Raw genomic sequence first — 6,916 nt, 5'->3', positions numbered from 1 at the left:
TCTAAAAATATCTCCCTTCCCTTTCCTGCTGTGGAGGCTGAAATGTTCACATGGAAGTCTCACTCCCTTGGTTTGAGGCATTATATTCCCGGTAAATCTGATTTAAAAATTAAATACCATCATGTGCAGAACAAACTGAGATATGATCACGCCATGACACCTCACTTGGCATTTATTTATATCCCTGCACAAATCCAAAGAAGGATTTGAAATTATCACACATTTATTTCTCAGATTAGCCAGCTGAGGGAACCAGATCTTATTTCAGCAAATCTGTGGAGCAGCTGAGAGAGAACTTTAGTTCTGGGACATCCCATTTTTCTGCTCAAACTGCTCCAAGACCTTCCCATCTCTCCTCACGTAGGATCCTCACCCAAATCATTCACCATCTTGCTCATCGCACCCCCACCTCACACAAATGTGCCAGGCCCTTGCCTGCCCCCAGACTTCCTATGAGCTGTCCCTTCTGCTGGCAGATCTTTCCCTCCACTCCTGGCTCCTCTCTTCTTTAGGCCTTGGCTTGAAATGCCACCACTCAGGTGGCCCCTTGACTTTGCCAGCTATGACAAGTGTTCGCTCCCATGTTTCAAAACACTATTCTTTGGTTCACAGCCTTTCTTACCATTTAACATGTGTGTCTACGATTTATCCGAATTACTTGTAGACTTTGTATTTATGAAATTGCCTACTCCCTGAAACTGATCTGTATTGCCCAAATTAATATTTGCAGTGCTTTAGAGATCATCTGTGGACATGCGCAGAGTGGCAAAAAAATTTGAGTCGCTCAACATGCATGTGCCCAACTGAGATTCAACAAATTTGACACACTGCTTCTTATCTCAGCTCTCAGGCTCTAAACAAGTGTCCTTTTTGCAATTTTGTGTCACATTCTGCATTTTGGGGCTCGTGGTTGGTGGTTTTGCTATTTGAGATGGCCCCTATGGGAGTGCCTGGGTGGCTCAGTGGTTGAGCATCTCCCTTTGGCTCAGGTTGTGATCCCGGGGTCCTGGGACCGAGTCCCACATGGGCTCCCCACAGGGAGCCTGCTTCTCCATCTGCCCGTGTCTCTGTCTCTCTCAGTGTCTCTCATGAATAAATCAATAAAAATAAAAAATAAAAAACAAAATGGCTCCCAAGCACTGTCTAGTGCTCCTGAGCACAAGAGAGTTGCCATGTGCCTCGTGGAGAAAAGGTAGGTGTTGGATAAAATTCACTCGGGTAGGAGTTATACTGCTGTTGGCCATAAGGTCAACGTTAATGAGTCGACAGTAGATACTAAATAAGATGCCTTTCAACAGAAGCGCACACAACCCAAGATTATGTAATGATTGGTGGATGAAATGTTGTGAGCAGAGGCTCCCAGGAACCTAACCTTGTGTTTCCCCTGGGAGCAATGGTCCAGTATTCACTAATTCAGTTCTTGTGGTGACTTTATAAAACATAACCACTGTGAATAATAAGAACTGCATTTTTATTAATTTTATTAGTTTCTCAGGGCTGCTGTAACAAATACCACAAACCAGGTGGCTTAAAACAGCAGAATGTATTCTCTCATGGTTCTAGAGGCCACAAGTCCAAAACCAAGTTGTCAGCAGGGCCTCGCTTCCGCTAAAGGTTCCAGAGAAGACTCCTTCCCTGCCTCCCCCTAGTCTCTGGTGGTTTGCTGACAGTGTTTGGTGTTCCTTGGCTTGCGGTGGCATTTCTGCTCCAGTCATCACAGGGCATTATCCTGTGTGGCTCTGTCTCTGTGTCACTTCTCTTCCTGTAAGGATACCAGTTACGTTGGATTTAGGGCCCAACCCACTTCAGTAAAACCTCACTTAGAAATGTATTTATTATGTGTAATATATAAAAACACATATATTGTATATTATATATTATTCATACATTTACATAATTTATATATTTAATCAATATATTAAATATAGTATGTAATCAATGTCTATCTAACTACTTTGCAAATTCCGTGAGGCAAGGACAATGGCTTTCTTATTCTTCTTTTCATCCCCAACACCAAGTCCAGCCTGACACAAGTCAGTAAATATTTGTGGGGGATGAATGGGTAAATGAATGAATGGATTTCAAAGCTCAGAATGTTAGACACCATTGAGCCAGCAGCGACCAAATTCTCTTAGAGCCCTAGGCTCCTGGACATCCTTCATCCATCAGGGTAGACTGAGAAAGAGGCCAGGTGGGTGGGCTTCCAGTCTTAGCCCCCTCCCCAGTCCACTTCAACCAGTTACCCTGTTTGTACCTGTTTTATATACTCCACTTCTATGCAACATTGCTCTTATAAAGGAGCTTTAATGAGTTTTAAAAGTGTGAAAAATACTGAGCTTCTCCCCCTCCCTGCCCTTTCTAGATAAGGAAACAGGTCCAGAGACACGAATGGGTTTGCTCCAGGTCACCAGGCAGTTGTGGGAGAGGCAGCCAGGTTTTTGGAACCCTATTCCAGAACTTTTGCCTCGATGCTTGCCTTCCTGCCAAGAAATACAAAGGGATAATTTTGGAATCTGCCCTCCCTGGGACCCTGTTTTTCCATCTGAGAGAAGGAAACAGAGCCTGTGGCATGTGCCCCTTCCCCACAGCCCTCAAAGGCCCTTTGCGCCAAGTTCCCTGGACATTCCACGGGTCTGCTCTGGGCAAATCCATCTGCCAGTGGGTCACAAGCCATGCCTTCATCTCTGAGCTGAGGCAGTTCAGCCTTTCTGTCTTTCAATGCTGTCTAGAAAGCTGAAACCAAGGGAGGGAGGTCGGACTTGGGAGGCCAGGTGCAGATGGGCTGGGGTGGGCTACCAGAGGAGAAGGCTCTGTTTTGCAGACCTGGCTTAAGAAGAAAACTGTGCTAATTATCTCCCAGGCCCAGCTGCAGAAACGCCTTAGCTCGGCAGCAGATTATAAATAGCCCAGAATGCACCCCCAGCCGCTTGAAAACAAGGATATTTTTTCCCTGGGCTAGAAGAACAGCTCTTCACAACCATCCTGGGCCCCCTCCTCGACCCCACCCCCAGAGATCTGTGATTTATGTCTCAGCACCATTACTGGGACCTAGTATCACACAGCCCCGATAAACAATGATTAATTCACTGCCAAGTTTTGTGGGGAAAAAAAAAAAAAAAAAAAGGAGGCATTCCTTTGGAAGTCCTTTCTTTCATTTTGGCAGAGACATGCTGACCCATGAGACCACAGGGGCAGCTTTGCTGCAAGTTCATTACCACGGTTTTCATCTGGCTGTCTCTGCCCTTGAATGCAGTGGGGGCTGGGGCAGGAGGTGGGTCACTGATGTGAAGGGCAGGAGGGGGCAGAGAAGACTTGCCTTGAACTAGACCGTTTGCTGAGATGCTCCAGAAAGAAAAAGCCAAGATTTGCAGGGCCGGTCCGATTACACTCAAGTCCTTCTTTCTAGAGGGAAATCAGCCCATATGTGAGGAAATCAGGCCTTAATGAAAGTATCCTAGAAATCCTTGCACCAGCTGGCTCACTCGTTAGGACCTTAAGTTTGAACAGTAGCTCCCAATGTACAAAGCACTTTTCATGTCCTGCTCTCATCTGACCCTTACAACAACTGTTTTATTTGTTTGTTTTTCTGGAATCAAAGACAATCCCTGCTTGTTATAGAAAAGTTTAAAAAATTTCACAGAGGCAGAAAGTAGAAAAAAATCCCACCCAAATCCCATCACACTGAGACAGTAATGTTTTCATGGCCATCCTTCCAGACCTCCCTTTTTGGATTACAGTTGGATATAATTTTACCTGCCTGGGATTATATTATCCTGTTAGTTGGGCTCCTGGAAGAAATAGATGGTACAGTCAAGTGAATCATTGGCAGAGAATTTAATAGGGACTGTTTTCATTGGCCTGGGCAGAGGTTAGGAAAACCAGCAGGGAATAGTGCAGTACACTAGGCCTAGCAACAGGGGAGAGCCATTATCATTCATAGGTCTGAAGGCCAAGGGCAGGGAGCTGTACAAAGAGGGTTACTTGTCAGGAGCTGTAGCCTTCAGTGGAGACACAGCCAGCCCCAGCAAACCGGCAAACACGGAGCCTCAATCTCACTCTCCCCTACCCTCCAACCCCTGGTGCCTCCCATTGGCCAACTCAGAAGACAAAGAAGCCCACTGATGGTCATCCCTAGGGGCCGATACCCCAGGGCACAAGACAGGATGGAGCAGGGTAGAGAGTAGACAGGAGAGACAAGAAGAAAATACCCTTTACATCCACTGTAATACGGCTTTTACCATTCCATGGTAAGCCAAGACATTTCTAACTCAATGACTATAGATCAACATCATACTTTTTAAGGGAACCTTGTACGGACGTAGCAAATTTATCTAACCGATTCCCTGTTGATGGACAGATAGTTTCTAATTTCTCAAGAGCATAGACAATGCTGTGATGGGCAGATCTGTACCTACAAACTCTTTTTGTACACTTATGATACATGATTTTGATTTTCCTTTGAAATTTTTTTGAAGGATTTTACTTATTTATTTGCAAGAGAGAGAAAGAGAGCACAAGCAGCGGGGAACAGCAGAGGAAAAGGGAGAAGCAGACACACCCCTGAGCAGAGATCCCAATGTGGGTCTCGGTCTCAGGACCCTGGGATCATGACCTGAGCAAAAGGCAGATGCTTAACCAACTGAGCCACCCAGGCGCCCTTCCCTTTGACAATTTTTAGAAATTGAGGCTCATTGCTTACGAGGCTTGCCCCCAATCACACAGTGGTCATGTGGCTTTTCTAAATCTTCCAACTTTTCAGTATTGAACATAGAGTGCTCTATGATAGAAAAAGGAGGAAGAAAGTAAGTTTTTAGTTTTGAAACAAAAAAATGCTTATTCCCTTGGAAGTCCTATTGCCCACATGACTCTGAAAGGGAGGGTGCTTGTAGGGCCTGGGAGAACAGGGCCTCAGTCAGTCATGGGGACAGGGACAAGGGGAGAAGGACAGAGGAATGCAAAGGGGAAATTGAAAGTGATGTCGCAGAACACCCTTTCAGCAGCTTCCCAGGTGTCTGCTCAAGAGGTGGAAACCACTCCAGAGGCCTTACTATGGTAAAGCAGGGAAGATATGGAAGCAGGAAGTGAGGCACAAAGTCGCACGTCCTGTCTGCCCCTCAGTCTCCTCCTCTGGAAAGTGGAGACAACGCTCACCATCCAGACTTGTCCTGAACACTGCTTGACCCCCATACGTGACAGGGCCTGGTGCTTAGTCAGTCCTCAACAAATGCACATTTCTTCCTTTCTTGCCCCAAAGCTGGGAGCCACGCCAGTTGAAATCTGATTTCTTAAAATTCACAAATATTTATTGAGGAGTAGATATATATGAAAGCAAACAAGACTCAAGGAGCTTAGAAACCAATGTGTGTACAAACTCACTCAGTACTCAAAGGTCTCTGCTTTTGTCTGGATTTTTATTCCTATCTTGAATGTCCTTTCTCTTCTACCTGGTGAAATCACTTACCTTTTTCATTGTCCACTTGCACGGGGACCCAACCAAATGTGTGACTCCCTCTCCTACACCCCTAACATACCATGCCCCTTCCTCTCTGTCTGTCTGTCTGTCTGTCTCAGACCTGATTTCTTGGTGTAGACCAATCATGAAGGGTTTTGGAGTCAGATGGGTTGGTTGCTGTCCCAGCACAACCACCCTCACCAAACTGCTGGAGCTCAGTGATCTCCTCTCTGAAATAGGAAGGACATCTCCCACCCTGGAAGGTGCCTGTGGGAACCGAATGGGTCTGGACATGCGAAGCTCATAGAACAGAGCCTGGCACAGAGGAAGGGCTCCTCAGTCGGCCCTGGGGTTGTTACTGTTCATCACTGCCCACCTGGCACAGAACAGGGGTTCCACAGACGTTTGTCAAAAGAATTAATGATGTGTATTCATTGGCAAAACAGCAGGATAAAGTAGACTCCAAAATGGTCCAGAATCAAGAACACACAAAGGGACAAGGTATGGCATATGGGAAGAAAGGTTTCTATGGGAGGCAGCCTAAGGAGAAGGGGCAGGTGGGGCCTGGGCCCGGTTACTCTGTAGGGATTCGTGGCTGGCACACAAGAGAAGAGCAGAAGGAGAAGGGGCGATTGGGTTCTAGTTCCAGCACTTCTGGCCTGTGTGACTTTGGACAGGCCCCTGCACCAGAGACGCTGGCCTTCTTTTAAATGAGGATAAATAGCCCCCTTCACCCAGAGCGCTGGGAGGACCGGGTGGGATAAGCTAAGTGATGCTCCCGGCTCACAGTGAGAGGCAGGCTGGCCACTCTGGTTTTCTTATTCTCATGGCTCCTCCAGGCGCCGTGATGACTGTGCCCTCACCCACAGCCCTTGCTGCAGGGCTGCTGTCCACCTGCCGGGGTTCCCTTGAGCTTTAGGATGCAGGGCTCTGTGGTGATGGGTACCTCCGTCGGCTGCAGAGCTGAAGGCTGGGTTGCTGTCCTGCAGGAGCAGAGCCTGTGCCCTGCTGAGAGCCAGTTCCTGCCAGGAGCCCATCTGCTGGATCTGCCACGGCCAGAGCAGTGAGGTGGAAGCAGAGAAAGAGTCTCAGTGTCTGAGCTAGTTGCCAGCCTGGGCACTGACTTTCTGCTTCCCCTGGCGTCACCACAGTCTCCATCAGCCTGCCGGCCTCCTCTGGCCTTCCCCCAAGAGCAGCCACTTGGGCCTCCGGCCTGGGTTGCCATGGACACAGTTGCCCTCGGAGACCTTGCCTCTTGTCTCTGCCTCCTGTGTGTTCTTCTGACAGAGCGCACCCACCCACCCCGCTCCCAGGCTACTCACTCCTCCCCAACCAAGGGAAGTCTCCCTTTTCATTCATTCATTCATTCATTCATATAATAAATATACACGGAGTGCCTACCACGTGTGCCAGGTACTGCTTTACGTGCTATAGATGCGGAATTGAACAGAAGACTAGAATCCC

General features: G+C 47.5%; 1 long non-coding RNA gene across 2 annotated transcripts; it reads right to left on the bottom strand.

Annotated features, from left to right (window-relative positions):
* Positions 1-1,469: 1,469 nt before the first annotated feature.
* Positions 1,470-6,688, bottom strand: LOC140603816 (uncharacterized). 2 transcript variants are annotated; one of them, XR_012006788.1, is made up of 4 exons: positions 6,399-6,688; positions 3,313-3,402; positions 2,255-2,476; positions 1,470-1,762 (listed from the first exon to the last, which is right to left on the bottom strand). It is a non-coding gene; the product is annotated as an uncharacterized lncRNA (long non-coding RNA). The 2 variants fall into 2 exon arrangements; XR_012006789.1 differs by lacking the exon at positions 2,255-2,476 and having other exon boundaries at positions 1,470-1,758; positions 6,399-6,686.
* Positions 6,689-6,916: the final 228 nt, after the last annotated feature.

The sequence above is a fragment of the Canis lupus genome, chromosome 14 (genome assembly GCF_048164855.1).
Source record: "Canis lupus baileyi chromosome 14, mCanLup2.hap1, whole genome shotgun sequence".
Taxonomy (NCBI): Eukaryota; Metazoa; Chordata; class Mammalia; order Carnivora; family Canidae; genus Canis; species Canis lupus.
The sequence above is the reverse complement of the archived record's forward strand: the minus strand, read 5'-3'. Positions and strand labels throughout refer to the sequence as shown.